General features: G+C 46.8%; 1 protein-coding gene across 1 annotated transcript in view; it reads left to right on the plus strand.

The window, feature by feature from the left end:
* Rere (arginine-glutamic acid dipeptide repeats) overlaps window positions 1-16,162 on the plus strand; it is a 315,130-nt gene that overhangs the window by 287,360 nt on the left and 11,608 nt on the right.

Below are 16,162 nucleotides of genomic sequence, written 5' to 3' on the forward strand. Positions count from 1 at the left end.
AGTCTCAGACAGACCTGAAACCCACGCTGGGATCGGAAGAGCTCGCGTGTACCCAGGTAGTACAGGAAACCCAAGCTGGAGTGAGTCTGTCGTGGATGTGCTGGGGGGTCTTAGAAAGCACCTCAAGAAGGGAAGGCATTTGGGGAAGTGAGTCCCACAGAAGGAACGCTGGCGAGCACTAGTAGGAAGTACTTGTGTGAATTTTCATACTCTCTATAGAGGCAAGAAACACTTTTTAAATGACGGAGTTGGAATGTTTGATAATCTCTGGGTGTTAAAAAATACTTTATAGTGAATATTGAGTTACAAAAGAATCTCTGTGAAAGTCGAGTGCTATGTGAAGATGGGAGCGAGGTGAAGCGCCCTGCACCACTGCACGCTGAGGCCCCGGCCACGGTCCTGGGCACGCGAGGACCCCTCCGAGCCCTCTGCTCTGCTCCCCTTCCTCTTCCTTCACTTTTGCCTCAGACCTTTGTGTCCATACACACATCCACACACACAGTGAGTTACTGTGTAGTGTCACATGGGTTTGAATTTTATGTACACAGAATCATAGAACAAGAATACCCTTCTGATTCCATATGTGGATCTTATGCACATTTTTCAATTGCATTGTCTTTCTTTTTAATTTGTGATAATTGTTAGATAGTCCATTAAAATTTTTTTATTGTTCATATTGTACAGACCGGCGGGTTCATTGTATTACACCAGACATGCTCATAGTGTAATTTGATCAGTCTCACTCCTCAGCACCTCCCTTTCCTCTTCTGCTCCCTCCCCCAACCCAATCCTCTCCTCATCCTCCTTTTTTTTTTTTTAAATACGTTTTTAGTTGCAGATGTACATAATACCTTCATTTTAGTTATTTTTATGTGGTGCTGAGGATAACACCCGTGCCTCACACGTGCTAGGCAAGTGCTCTACCGCTGAGCCAGGGCCCCAGTTCCCCACACCTTCTTCTGTCCTGCTGGTCTCCCTTCTACTTTTATGATTTTTTTTTTTTTTTAAACTCTCCATTCACTTCCACATAGGAGAGAAAGCATGTAGTCCCTCTCTCTAAGTCTGACTCCCTTTATTTAACATGATGCACTCCATTTCCATCTGTTCAGGAATACAACGCAGGTGATATAGTTTCATTCTTCATAGCAGTGCATGTACCACATTTTCTTTATCCATTCAGCTGTTAAAAGATACCTAGGCCAGTTCCACAACTTAGCTGTTGTGAGTTGTGCTGTGATAAACATGGCTGTGCATGGTAGATACTCGTTTTAATAATATGTATTACAGAAATAATCTTCCAGTTTGTGATTTATCTTTCCATATTCTTTATGGTAAGTTTAAGATAGATATGTTCCTAAATTAAATTTTTTTGGTATGAGGGATTGAACTCAGGGATGCTTAACCACCGAGAGGCACGTCCCCAGCCCTTTTTATTTTTTATTTTGAAACTGGGTCTGGCGAAGATGCTTAGGGCCTTGCTTAGTTGCTGAAGCTGTCCTCAGACTTTTATTCTCCTACCTCAGCCTCCTGAGTTGCTGGGATTGCCCAGCATGTCCTTAATTTTAAAGTATTAAATTTAACAATCTTTTTTATGGTTTGAGCTTTTTTCTTGCCTAAGAAATCTGTCCGTGGTTGTTTAGGCAGTCACCTGTTTTTGTCCATATCACCTGTGAAAAGTAGCATAACCCAAGACCATACTTGACACAGTCTTGCTAGGAATTCCAGGAAAGGAAGACAGAGGACACAGATCCCAGTGGCTGGCAGAGGTGACCATGTGGAACAGCTGTTGGCAGGCCTGGACAAGAGTTCAGGCAAGAGGGCTTCGTCACATGATGCTGTGAGTTCCTTTCTAGACTGCTCTTTGGATATGGTGGTTTGCAAAGATGGAGAATATGTGCTGTGACTAGCGTATCGATGGCTAAAATGGCGTTACCTCTGGTACAGGAGGCCTGCTTGCACTCCACTCTCCGTCCTGCCCTTCGGGTGAGGCGTAAAGTTTAGCCTGGACTTCTTAGAACTGAAGAGGCTGACATGCATGGGCCAGATGTCTTTATTAGTAGCTTCTGGGACCGGTGCTAAGAGTGTGTCAGACACCCAGGGTCTCTTTAACAAGGAAGCAAAGCAGATGCCTTCAGAGCTAGTGGTTGTATCTTCAGAGCCTTTTGATCCAAATCACATGTGACAAGAATTTTTAAGTGATGTTCATCAGGCCAGTTCTCTTGTCTGCTTGGTGTACAGCCTCTTTATCTCTGCTGCTGCCTTAAGCAGCTAGCTCTTGCCTCTTATTTGCTGCATCTGGGAGTCAATGTTGGATTCATTGCTTGTGTTCCCAGGAAAGGATCCTGACTCAGCTTGGCAGCTTCCTGTTAGGACGAAGGTGCCACAGAACCTCGTGCACACAGAGCAGCATGATAATGTCATGGGTGCATTAGCCCAGTCTGTCTGTTCTGGGGAAACTTAACAAAACTGGTATCATGTCCTGAGGGAAAAGCTGGGGCAGCAGCGGGAGGATGCTTCAGGGAGAGACTGATCACAAGCCTGCTAGCTCACCTGTGCCCTGCACACTCAGCAGAGGGTGACAGAGCAACAGCTGGTTTTACACAGCAAGTCTTACGTATTTCCCCTCCTCAGCTCAGCATCAGAAATGTAGGTAGTTTCTCAGTGAAATTCCTCAGGAGTCTTTTAGATCATCTCTCTCCCCCAGGAGTAATCTAAGTCATCAATTTTCATTCTAGGGTTTGTGACACTCTGATGTGTCCCCCATTATCAAAAGAGAACATTTTTAAAGTGTGACAGTAGAATTCATTTCAGTTAGGCATATTTTTTAACTTAAGTACATGTTCTATGACTTGCCTCCCTGCCCACTCCCCCACCCCTCATACTAAGGATTGAACCCAGGGGTGCTCTCCTAGTGTGCTACATCCCCAGTCCTTCTTACTTTTTATTTTTGAGACAGAGTCTTACCAAGTTGCCAAGACTGACCTCAAACTTGGGATCCTCAGGGTGTGTTCCTTCATGCCTGGCTTCTTTGATACTTTTTTGGGGGTAGGGGGGCACTGGGGATTGAATAGGGGCACTTTAGCACTGCACATTTTTTATTTTGACACAGAGTCTCACTAAGTTGCTGGGGCTGGCCTCAAACTTGGGATCTTCCTCCCCCAGCTTCCTATGTTGTGGGGATTACAGGCATGTACCACCATGCTAGGCTTTGACACTTTTTAAAGAGTAAAATTATGGTGTAGGGAAAAATGAATTAAATAAATGATGAGATGGTATGAGTTCCTGGTGTTGACCTTTCCAATTTGTGCATCAAAGCTAATTCTACATTGAAGTGTGCGGGTGGCTCATAAACCCCAGAGTAGCCAGCTTCAGATTGGCAGGTGCATTTTCTTGACTTTGTTCTTATTCCTGCTGAAATGTTTAATGATATTGCATGTCATTCTTTGCTGTTGAGGTCAGAGTGGAAGCTGGAGCTGAGCAAAGGGCATCCATGAGGCTGCTGGGCATGCACCATTCTGTTGGTTCTGGTGGGGTCTTTCAGAGTGCGTGCTGACCCCCTTGACCTGTGCTAACTTTCAGTTAGTGACCTCACCCATGCTCCATCTCTGCCCATTCCCTTATTCTTTGACCATGTGATGTACCTTTAGTTTTGGGGAAAACATAATAGAGAAAGGAAGTTAGTTGCAGAGACTATTCTTTGAAAGATATATGTATCAGTTAATTAAAGTAGGCCTTTCAGATGAATTAATTAAGTTCTGAGTATCTGGTACTTTTCCCAAATGGAGATAGAATAAAAATAGTGTCAGTTGTTTATTTGGCATAAGTGCCAGACCCCTTTTAGACAGCTGAATCCTCACCACAACCTCTAGAGGAGGGAGCTAATATTGAACCACTCCTAGTTTATAGGTGAGGAAAGAGCCTCAGAGAGCTTCTTGGTCCTTCTGAGTAGAGGACTGGAAAGAAGAATTTGACATTGGCAGGGAAAACCTTATGGGTTGGGTGCTGGATTCCAAAAGTGGATTCTAGCTTGTGGTAGTGTTTTGATCTGTCCTGAACACAGGTTACTGGGTGCAAATGAAAGGCAGTCATTGCAGCAGCAGGTGCTGACCTGGGTTTGTTAAGTCTTGTTTAGCCACACTGGTTGAGAGTCTGGCCCAGAAGCACAAAGCATCTGTTGTATGTGGTACAGTAATGTGCTAGGTTTGTTCTGTTCGTGAGACAGTCTTCTGAGTAGCTTTGTTAATTCAAGTTAAGACCCAGCCCCCGCAGCGGCTTCTAGTCAGGCTGGCGTGGAGCACAGGTCGGCACGTGCACAAGGCAGCTCAGCTTGTGCAGTGCTGTTCTCACTTCACACTGCAGCATCCCTTAGGGTGGGGAAATCCTCTTCATCTTTGAGAGTTGCCTTAGTAATTAGGTGAATCAAGGTATCCTGTCTCAATGTGCTGAGAGACAAAGTCCCATGGAAACAGTAATCTTGAAGACTTTAGAGCATCATAGTAAAAAATCCCCTCTACTTATGTTTATCTCAGTTTTGAAAGCTGTCCAAGTTTCTATCTTCCAGAGTTTTCTCATTTTTATGAATATGCCTGACTTCTCAGTTTTATACATTCCCTGTGAACTGTAATTCTCATGTACCTATGACTGGATCCTACTCATTCATTACTTATCTTGCGTCTGGTGCTCTGTGAGTTATTGCTCGGGATTGCAGAGTGGCCACATCCCCTAATAATGTGCAGTTTAGGTCCAGTTGGATGAAGAGAAGGATAATCAAGATGCAGATAAAGTCTAGCATTCTGCTTGACTCAGTGATGATGAGACACAGAAGGTCACAGCTAAGTGAGGGCAGTTACTCATGAAAAGCTCACAGAAACTCTCCCCTGTAGGTCAGGAAAAAATAGCATGTACAAGGTGGCCTGTATGACTGGATGCCCGAAGATGGACAGGATCACCACAGGTGGGGTGGAGGAGTGGGCTGGCAACAACCGTGAGAAAGGTGTCCCAGGATCCTGGGGCCAGAAAACAGGCAGGATGTGAGAAAAGCCATTGGTCCCTTTTCCCAAGGGAAAGACTTAAGCTGAATGTGGTAGGAGGCAGAGATTGGGGGCTTCTGGAAGTACTGCTGTCTGCCCAGACTCTTGTTCCTTTATCAGCAGAATGGGGCTCTTTGACCACAGGTTCAAGTCTGAAGTTGCCTCAAAAGGAAATATCTACTTTCCTGTTCTTCACTGCAAAGAACTTTACTGTTGGGAAGTGAAGCAAAACCAGAGAAAAGCCAGATTCTGAGGCTTCCTGCAACTGGAAACTCTAAAAGAGTTTCTTTATTTTGGGGCATGGGGATGGTTGGTTGAGTACGAGGAATTAAGCTCAGGGACACTCAACCACTGAGCCACATCCCCAGTCCTATTTTGTATTTTATTTAGAGACAGGGTCTCACTGAGTTGCTTAGAGCCTTGCTTTTGCTGAGGCTGGCTTTGAACTTGCAATTCTCCTGCCTCAGCCTCCTGAACCACTGGGATTCCAGGCGTTTGCCACTGCATCTGGCAAAACTCTTAAGATTTAAAGCTCCTGAGTTAATGAGGTTTGTTGTCTTTCTCAGAGTTGTGACTGGGACCTCAGGTTTGTGCCGTAAAAATGCAGAATTTATCCATCAGCGTCCTTCCCTCTGTAGCTCTTGGTGATGGTGTTGCCCAAGAGTAACCTTTCACCACGAGTGGCCTGAAGGGTGTGACTGCACAGCATTGTCTTAGACCAGTCTGAACACAGCACGTAGATGGTAGGGCTGGGGTCACTACGTCTGCTGGCAGCACTTCAGCATGCTGCTTCTTCCTCGCCCTACACCAGCCATGGCAGACGAGGTGATTTGTCAGTAGAACAAAATGGCCAGGAGTCAGTGCACAAGCCTAAAATGTGCTGGTTCGAAGTTGGAAGTGACTCTGGTCAGCCCGAGAGCCTTCCCTGGCTCAGTTTGTTTCAGAGACCTGTAACCATCTGCCTTTTTTGAGATATAGTAAATGGCCAAAGGGGTGGGGCAGTTAGCCCCAAAGTGGCAGAATCATCTTCCCAAGTTCCCTTGGGGATGGGGTGTTGCAAAGGGAGCAACTGAGTCAACAGAGTCCCCAGAAAGTAACCATCTGTGTGTCCCTTTATGAGTGCCTTTTCCACAGCAGCCCACATGAGGTCAGAATGCCTACCACATTGAAATAAGACCCAGGCAACCTGACAAGAACCTGAAGGAGACTAGACATGGTCCAAGCAGAGACAACCTCAAATCCCATGTCATGATCTGTGATTAGGAATCCTCAAGTGTTTCTATAAATTAAAACCCAACACTCTGAAGGTGTGTCATGAACTTTCTAAGTCACGGTGTGTGTGTTTGTATGAGGAATCTGGACATTCTCTTGAGACCCCTGGGACCCCAAAGATGCTGCATTAAGCGTGCCTCACACATTTGTTGTTCTTGAAATGTGGGCTATGTGACCTACCATTCCCCTAATGGCAGCCTCTGGGGAATGCCGTGTTGGGGCCAGCACAGTCTGATGGAGCTCAACTCTGTCCTCTGAGAATGTGGGCAATTCTTCATTTATATTCTGTTTATCTCAGGGCCTTTCTTCTTCCTTCTCGTCGTGTCCCTCCAGATGAGGCAGCTAACTGACATCCCATGCACAGGACTTTATGGTTGAGTGGGCATAAACTTCCTCTGCACACCTCCTGCCCTTGGGCTTGTACACTAGCTTGCCCTGGCTGTCATAACAGAAGACACAGAATGGGGGGCTTCAAACACAGAAATTTATTTTCTCATAGTTCTGGAGTTCTGGAGACTGGAAGTCCAAGATCAAGGTGTTAGCAGGGTGGGTTCCATCTGAGGCTTCTGTCTTGACTTGAGGATGACTTTCTTCTTCTTTTGTTTTGCATATGGTCTTCCCTTATAAGGACAGTAGCAGATTGGATTAGAGCCTACCAAGATGACCACATTTTATTTATTTTACTTTTTTTTTTTTTTTTTTTTTGGCACCAGGGATCGATCCCAGGGGCACTTAATCACTGAGCTACAACCCCACCCCTTTTTTGTATTTTATTTAGAGACAGGGTCTTGCTGAGTTGCTTAGAGTTGCTAAGTTGCTGAGGCTGACTTTGAACTAGCAATCTTCCTGTCTCGGCCTCCTGAGCTGCTGGAATTACAGGTGTGCACCACGGTGCCCAGTTACATTAACTACCTTTTTAAAGACCCTGTCTTCATCCAGTGCAGTAGTGCATGCCTGTAATCCTAGTGGCTCAGGAGAATGAGGCAGGAAAATTGCTAATTTGAAGTCAGCTTCAGCAGCTTAGCAAGGCTCTAAGCAATTAGGCAAGGCCCTGTCCCTAAATAAAATATAAAACAAGCTAGGGATATGGCTCAAGGGTTAAGTGCCCCCAGATTCAATCCCTAGTACCAAAACAAAAAACCTGTCTTCAAATAAGATCATATTCTGAAGTAGTGGGGTTAGGACAGCAGCATAAATTTTGAGGGTCACAGTATAACCCATGCAGTAGCGTGAAGATGGCTGCTGCCTCTCACCCTCTGTCGTGGGGTTTCTGTGCTAAAGGGCCCTGTGTGAGACAAGATCACAGGTGAGCATATGTTCAGTTTTGCAGGCTTGCCTTATTTTCCTAAGATGTTTGCCTTAGATTAAATCCCAAATTCAGGCAAAAGAGACGAGGTGTTTCACATCCGAGAACATGGTACAGTGATTGTGTCTTTGTGATTTGAAGGAGTACTCTTTGCTTCTTTTCCTTTTATTAAATAAATGTGATACTGTGACAAAAAGTAAGTACACTTTCCTACCTTTCTTTATAATGAGGAAGTCTGTCCTTTATTTTAAAATTCGGCTTGCAGAAATAGATTGTACATGATCATTTGCTGTGCATCCATAAAAACCATAAAGTACAAGAAGCAATGTTTTTGGAGTAGCTGTTCTCATTTCCTGGCAGTCATTACATGCTTCCAATATGAAAACATTTTTCTCCTAACTCTCCTTTCTGAGCTCAAAAATGGATTTCCCTCCAGCCCTTGTCATTCAATTATCACCTCGGGAAATGCACAGATATAACTGATGATCCCTTTAACACGTCCTGCAGCCGGCACGCATCCTTCATCTTTCGTCCCGCTCTCGTCATTAAATGTTACATTGCCAATGTATATTTTATAGGGTGACCCTGACGGATGTCACTTTGATGCTGTGCAGGGATAATAAGATTGCACATATAATGAAAGGCCAATAAATAGAACAGTGTTTACGGGATGGAGAAGGGTGGTTTTAACAGTTTTATGGCTTTTCTTTTTCCTTTCTTCTCCCTCGTTGCTGGTAGAATTGTGGTTTTGTTACAGGGAAAAAAAAAAAAAGCATTAAGAAAGGTGATGTGGCAATCGAGCCAGCTGCAGTGACATCCCTCTTGCCCTGTCGCTGAACTCCAATAAAATGAATGCAGGAAATAATGAAGTGTTCAGCTGTGGGAAAAAACTGATGTCAACAAATGAATTCTTGGGGTCTAGGAGGTCTTCTGAGAAAATGAGATTCCTAGTATTGGCTTTATTACATTTAAAATGTGAGCAGTTTTTATTTCAACAAATAGTTTAATAAAACAAAAACAAAGCCTCTGTGTGTGCCCTCTGTGAGGTTCCATTTTGCCCTGTTGCTGTGTCGGGACTGCCTGGGGTGTCCCTGTGAGGGTCTGGACAACTGCCACACTTGGGGGAGCCCTTTGGTTTGCGTGGTCTGTAGACAGTTATGCAATAGCCTTGATTTTTGTTTTCAAACAAGTCATTGGAATATCTGTGACTTATTTTTTAGATGCTGTTTTTTTGTTAAGCAGAAGGATCTTCTATTTATAGCTTGACAAACAGATTTAATGAAAACTGTTTAAAGGGGGTGTGGCAGCAAGGGTGCAGAGGTTCCGAGGACCCACTCAAGTGGCTTCAGAACACCTCTGTGGTTTTAAGCACTATTTGAAGCCACTATTTTAAATAGATGCTCCTAAGCTGGGTGTGGTGGCATACGCCTATAATCCCAGTGATTTGGGAGGCTAACGCCAGAGGATTCCCAAAAGGACTGGGAATGTAGCTCAGTAGTAAATCACCTCTGAGTTCAATCTCTGGTGATAGGTAGGTAGGTGAGTGGATGGGCGGGTGAGTAGGTACATCTGCACTCTGAGCAGAAGAAAAGAGGCTGTGGTTTTGGACTGTGCCTTGTCTAAACTTGGACATTGCTGCTTTTGGGTGAAGAGGCAGATGAACTTTTTTTGTAGTCAGTTTTTTTGCTGCTATGACCAAAAAACCCAACAAAAACAACTTTAGAGGGGCAAAAGTTTTTTGGGGGGCCCCTGGTTTCAGAGGTCTCAGTCCATAGATGGCCAACCCCATTGCTCTGGGCCAAGGCAATTCAGTACTTGGCACCAGGAAGCACAAAGAGAACTCCCTTCATCACAGACAAAATGTAACCCCCAAAGGCATGTCCCCAATAGCCCACCACCTCCAGTACACCCCGCCTGCCTGCAGCTGCCACCCAGTTACTCCCTATCAGTGGGTTAATGCTCTGATGAGGTTAAGGCTCTTATAGCCCAGTCATTGCACCTCTGAACTTTTGGCATTGTCACACACATGACCTTTTGGGGACACCACATCTAAACCATAATAGCTACTAACTGGCACACCTCTGGAGCATATGTTGCCTGGAGCCAAAAGGAGGCAGAGCCTTCTATCACATGAGCTGCTGGCTGACTTGAGGTGAGGTGAGTAGGTGGTGGGGCTGCTCGTGGTGGTGGGCTTCTTGAGTGTGCTGCACAGTCCACACTCTAAGCCATAGAGTTTTTCCTTGGTATGGAGAGTCCAGGCTTGTTCCTGATTTTTATCCTGCCCTGTGTGCACCAAATGTGTTTCTGATCTTGGCACCCTCGAAGTTGCTTTAAGCAGGTAGAGTCTGTAATTTATGGGTGCTATGGTGGGGGCCTTCATCCAGCAGTGGGAAGGCTGGAGGCCTGTTGTCACCATCAGGGACACACAGTGGTTTTTTGTGCTTTTCACTTGCAACTGTTGAAGGCCCTGGTAAGAGATGTAAGATGCTGTTGTGTTGAACTCTGGCTTAAAAAATCAGGATGACCCTTTCCCCTTGGCGCTTTAAACTGTGATATTTAACCTTTTCCAAGAAGCAGTAGAGCGGAGTACTCGAGCATACAAACTCTGGGACCAGAGTCCGGGCTGCCACTTGCAGCTGGGTGAGCTTGGCCATGTGACTTCATCTCTGTGCATTGGTTTCCTCATTCATTATGAAGCAGGGATAATGAAGGAATTTATCTATTAGTGTCTCTGAAGGTGAAGCATGTTGACATGGAAGTACATACTGAAGAGTGCTTGGCTATTATCATTGTAGATTTTATAGCCTAGTCAAAGGTGGTGGTTTGCTTGCTTATTTGTAAATACAGCTACTGGTTGAAGGCACACTGGCAGTGAGTTCCTAATCCCACCAGCTCACATTCCCAGCCGTGATTCCACACCTTCAGAGCACTTACTTCCAAACACTTTTGCATGCATTACATTTTCACTGGCCCATGAGAAATAAAACAACAAAAAGTCGTGATTTTTTTTTTTGCATAGCACTTAATATAGTCAAATTGAACTCTTATTTGGAGACTAATTCTATTTTTTCTACTTTTTTGAAGACAGAATGATATTTCTCCCACCCCTCCCCTCCCCTTTTTTCCATAGCAGGGATTGAACTCAGGGTCACTCAACCACTGAGCCCTGTCCTCAGCTATTTTGTATTTTATCAGTGAGACAGTCTCACTGAATTACTTAGCATCTCGCTTTTGCTGAGGCTGGCTTTGAACTTGCAATCCTCCTGCCTCAACCTCCGGAGCTGCTGGGCAAATGAAATTTCTTTTATTAAATAATGTGAGATCAGGAATCAGTTCCTCCTTCCACCCACTCTATTGCCCAGGCTCCCCAGAGCTGAGGCTGCAGGTTCTTGCCACCACTTCCTGCTAGGGGACAGTTGTTCCTAATGACCTTACTTGGCAAAATAAGTTGGCAATTCTATGTCCATTTCTCAAAAGTTTTGTCCTTTTAGAGCTAATTTCAGGTGAATTTTGATCCTCAGGAAATACACTTTCCATCAGATGTTTACTTAATATTTGTTATATTCAAGATATTGTCCTGGAACTGTGAGGACTCCCAGATGAAATGGACACTGACTACAGGAAGTTAGGCTCATTCATGGTTATTATGGCCCAGAGGAAAGCCTGTGTACCCATTGAGAGCCAAGAATGACAAGTATAGGAGGAAGGGTGTCACCATGGTAACCTTCAGTGGTTGGGGAGGGGTGTCTATGAACTGAGCCCTGAACAGTGAGTGGGATTGGACCCAGATTTTGAAGAGATGGGGTGACTGGGCTGCAGTCTGCTGGCAGAAGGAAAGTGCTGAGTAACAGCTAACTGCTCCTGGTGTTTGACATAAGCCAAAGGGTAGGGAATTCAGTACCAAGGTCTTCTGGGGACAGAGGGAAAGGTCTGGAAGAAGTGGGGAAGCAGTTAGACCTTTGTTCACCAGGACCCAAGAAGCCTTCAGTGGTTTGGAAAGGAAGTGACAGGGCAAGAGCTGGCCTTGGGAAGACTTGATAACTTAGCCCTGCAGGAGGGTCAGGCCAGCCCAGCCCAGGGAAGGGCTGTAGTAGGACCTCAAACCTGCCTGGAGGTGTGGGGCCAGAGGTAGGGTGGCATGTGACTGAGTCAGTGTCTAAGACAAAAGGGGCTTAGGAGATCTCATTACAGCTTTGGTTAAGATCATAGAAGCGAGTTGTTCAGTTCCTTTGCGTTGTATAAATGTAGTGGTGAGGATTGCAGAAACAACAGCACCAAACAAAAACCTGCCCTAACGAGGTCTTGTTTGGTTGCTAGGGTGAGGGAGAAGCTCTTAAAAGGGCACCTGGGGCTGGGCTGGTAGCTCAGTGGCGGAGCGCTTGCCCAACATGTTCATGAGGCACTGAGTTTGATCCTCAGCACCACATAAAAATAAATAAAATAAAAGTATTATGTTCATCTACAACTTAAAATTTAAAAAAAAAAAAAAAGGACCCTTGTTTCAGGAACATCTCTGTGGGCACCATAGTTTGGTCTTGTCTGTAACAGGTAAAACCCGAGACCTTCTCTCTCTTCCCTTTGCCTGCCCCAGAAGGCTGTGAGGAGGGTCTACCTGTCCTGGGCCAGGTCTGCTTCACCAACATTGGACTTCCTGTTGGATGGGGTTAGATCACAGGCTCTTCCAGCCTCTCTCAGGCAGGAGGCTTTGATTCTAGGGTGCCACTTCTCTGCTGTGTGTGCTTTGAAGCAGATCATCATTCTCCCAAATGCACTTGGAGACCACAGAGGTGGTATTTAACAATTAGCATCAGAGCCACTGACAGTATTGGGCTCCTTTAGGGATTAGGGGATTTGATTCGGTTGGTTAACAAAAGAAGGAGCCCAGGAGAACACTGCTTTAATTACCAGAGTTGTTACTGGAAGACAACCAGTTGCCTGCTGGAAAAAGATCTGTAAGAGGTGGCCGCCCCAGGACAGGGCTGCTGTTCCGCCCCATACCCGGCTTTTCTCACCTCAGATGTTCTGAACAGTTGTCAGACCCAACCCTTGAGTGGGTCCGGGAGTGGAAGGAAGGAATGACTGGCCTAAAACTCCGTGCCAGGAGTTTTAGTGGCTTGCCTCACTACCCTTGAATTAGTTTTTGCCAAGAAATAAAGCAGCTGAAATTCCCAGGCAGAGGTGATTGTGGAGAGCAGAGGAACAACTCAAACGCATGGGACAGAGTTTTGTGCACCCTTCCCAGGGCTGGCTCATTTCCTAGTGGTCTGGGGCTGGAGCTGGAAAGAGCTGTGCACCCCGTTTCCTCCTCCCTCCCTTCCTTGCTTAGTGTGGGCCTTGCTTTTCATTGTCATTGTTTGCTGGAACATCTCCCTGAAAACAGCTGGAAACAGTGGTGGACCACCACTCCAGCCACAGGCGAGGGCATCGGCACCCATCAGCAGAGCTTTAGCACAGGCACGGCACTGGGTTCCAGCCAGTTGCATGTGAGTACTGAGATTTAAGGTGTTGTTGACAGTGGCAGGTGGGCTGGAGGGACTGTGACATAGCATTAGGAAGAAGCTGTGTTCATGGTCCCTTTATCCAAGAGCAGCCTCCAGGCCTGCCCTTCCCTCTCCTGCCTTATCCTTTCCCATGGGTGGTGCTTGGCCAGAAAAGGTGGGCGCCCTTTGGTGGTGGTGAAGTGGGCTGCAGTTGTCCCTTACCATGAAGGTGCAGGGCTACTGGAAGGAGGTAGGATGCAGCTTCCTAGACAGCTGCGCGCCAGCAGTTGTCATCGTTCTCCTCCTCCTCCTCCTGCTGGTCACAGAACCAGCGGTGAGAATGGAAGGTGAAGAACAGGGCTGTGAGAGCCGGACTGAAGGAGGGTACGTGTGCAGGGTGAACCCCAAGAGGCAGGCCACCCGGGGCTGTGAGAGGAGGCCCAACGTGGATGGCATGCCACGAGCACCCAGGACTCTGCACTGGGGTCCCAGACCTCCCCTCCACCACTCCTGGCTTCTTCCTCAGGGGTCCAGACTTCCCTGCATGATGTGGCAATAGTGATGTGGGATCGTACCATTACAGAAAGACTGTGCCTTGGGCTGGGGTATAGTATTGCTGGTGGTGAAGAGCTGGCCTAGCATGCACAAGGCCCTGGATTCCATCCCCATCTCTGCAGAAGAAAGTTTAGACTCAGTCTCATCAGCCTCACAGAGGTTCCTGTCTGAGAAGTTAGTGCTGAACCTAAGGAGAGCCAGGGGTCAGGGGAGCTCTTTTTCCTTCGAGGCTGGGGACAGAAGCTCTTGATGATGAAGACGTTTGGATGCTCGGGATGCTTCCGACAGTGCCACCTGGGTAGTCTGTTTCACACCCTTCCTCCCCACGTCCCTTCGAGAGGCACGGCATGGAGCTTGCCTTACTTTTAGAAGCAGGTGTTTTTTAATAGGGCAGAACAAGTTACAGCTTCTCTTGGCTCTGCAGTGCCTGAGGGAAATGAGACGGCCTTGATTTGTGGGCAGTGTTGTAGCATCCAGTGCGGAGAGAAGGGAAGAGACCTGCAGGGCCTGCACCTGCAGCAGGGGAGTCCTCCCACTCGCCACAGGCACGGCTATGTGGTGGGTAGCCCTCAGCCCCTGGAACGTGCTGTGCTGCCAGCCTGTCGTGTACCCGAGGTCAAGCAGCCCTGGTCCCTGGCTGCTCAGCTCAGATTCCCAGCAGGCCGAGGGAGTGCTCTGTGTGGGTGAACTTGGTGGACTGAGCCCAGCCCAGGAGGAGGCAGCCTGTGAATTACAGGAGCAGACAACCCCCACCCCACCCCCGGGCTGGAGTCAGCCCTCGGCCCGACTGCGCCCTTCACTCTTGCTTCTCTCTTCAAGCCCCAGCCAGTCCAGATGCTGCTGCCCCGGCAGCCTTTGATTTTTCTTCTCCCTTCTTCTCTGTGGTGGCACTCCCTTCCCTCCATTTTTCTTTTTATAGAAAGATCCTAGGAACCTAGTGGCACTTACTTCTCTAACCTCCTTGTGTGTTCTGGGAAGACACCCCTGCTGACTGGAGACACTGCTTCTGGGAGCCTTGCTAGTGGCCTTTCACGTACGATGTGTGGGGAAATCCACCTTCCCTCCATGGAGCTGGAAAGGGAGAGAGCGCTAACTGGGCTGGTGGCTTCAAGCCCAGCACTTCTCTTGGCCAAGTGGCCGCCATGATGCTGGCGAGCGGGGAGCTGTGCCCCTTGCTTCTCTCTTCACCCAGGTGCTCTGCCACTTCAGTTGGTTGTGCCGCGTGCAGCTGTAGCACCAAGGTGTCGGATGTATTGGCTGCAAGAGCTTGTTGTGAGGCGAGGGGAGCGTCGGGAACATGATCGTAATAGGTCATTGGTGTCTGCCACGGTCAGACCTCAGTGTTTGCTCGCAAGCACAAGCAGGGCTAATTTGCAAGGCTGCCTTTGTGGAGCTGCCTTTTGATCAATGATTGCCTGTGTTAATGTTTCAGTAAGCTATTGATTTCAGCAACAGCTTTTGTTCCCTGACTTGATGTGCAGTGGTCTCTGCAGCACACACTATGCATGTTTGATTAAAGTTCAATTGACTCCATTCCTGGTGGTGCCTCAAGCTGCTTCACTCCCTATTTGGAGAACCAGAGCTTTCCGACATGTTCTTTTGTTTGTGCTCAAGACCTCGCCACCCATGCAGTCACCAATATGCTGTTTCTAATCCTCCCAGATTCAGATTCGCTCCATTCCAGTGTTTAATCCCTTGGTAGACATTACAGTGGCTGAGAGGCTGCTAATAAAACCTGGTCTGGATTTGTTGTTGTTTTATCAACTTTGTTGACATATAATTGATAAATGTGCCATGTGTGGTATGTTTACAATAAAAAAGCACCCATTTTAAGTGCACAGTTCAATAAATTTTTTACAACTGTATCCGTTCTTTAAACCATACCGCCATCAGCTTACAGACTGCATCCATCACCCAGTTGGTGTTTTCTTGGGTCCCTCACCAGCACTTTTATCTTCCGCCCTCTAGGCGACCACTGATTTGCTTTTCATGGTCTTGGATCTACCTTTCTAGAGTGGAGTTGTGTCGCGTGCTCTCTTCGTGTAGCGGGGTGTTTTGAGATCATCTGTGTAAGCGGCATTTCGCCTTTCTAATCACCACGCGGTACTCCAGTGAGAGGCTGTGCCACCATCCAGCATCCATTCTCCTGTCTGCAGGCATTCGTGTGACTTCCAGTTTGGGTCTGTTTTAGGAATAAACTGTCTGAAGATATGTGCAAAAGTCTTTGTGTGAACATGTTTTTCATCTTTTGGGCAAACGTGTAGGAGTGGAATTGCTGGGTCACATGGTGCGTAACTTTCTAGGAACTGCCAATAGTTTTTACAAAGTGGTTTGACCGTATTGTAGTCCCACCAACATTGTGTGCAAGTGTTGGTCACTCCCCCACCTTCCCAGATGTAAAGTATATTCTTTCTTTTTCTCATCAGTGGTGGTTTCAAATCTGCGGAGGAGGGTCCTTCTTGTCTGCTCGTGCTGGTCCTTGGCACTCAGATGTTATGCTCCTTGTTCTTGTTTAAGAG

This window comes from Sciurus carolinensis, chromosome 1, assembly GCF_902686445.1.
Source record: "Sciurus carolinensis chromosome 1, mSciCar1.2, whole genome shotgun sequence".
NCBI classification, from domain to species: domain Eukaryota; kingdom Metazoa; phylum Chordata; class Mammalia; order Rodentia; family Sciuridae; genus Sciurus; species Sciurus carolinensis.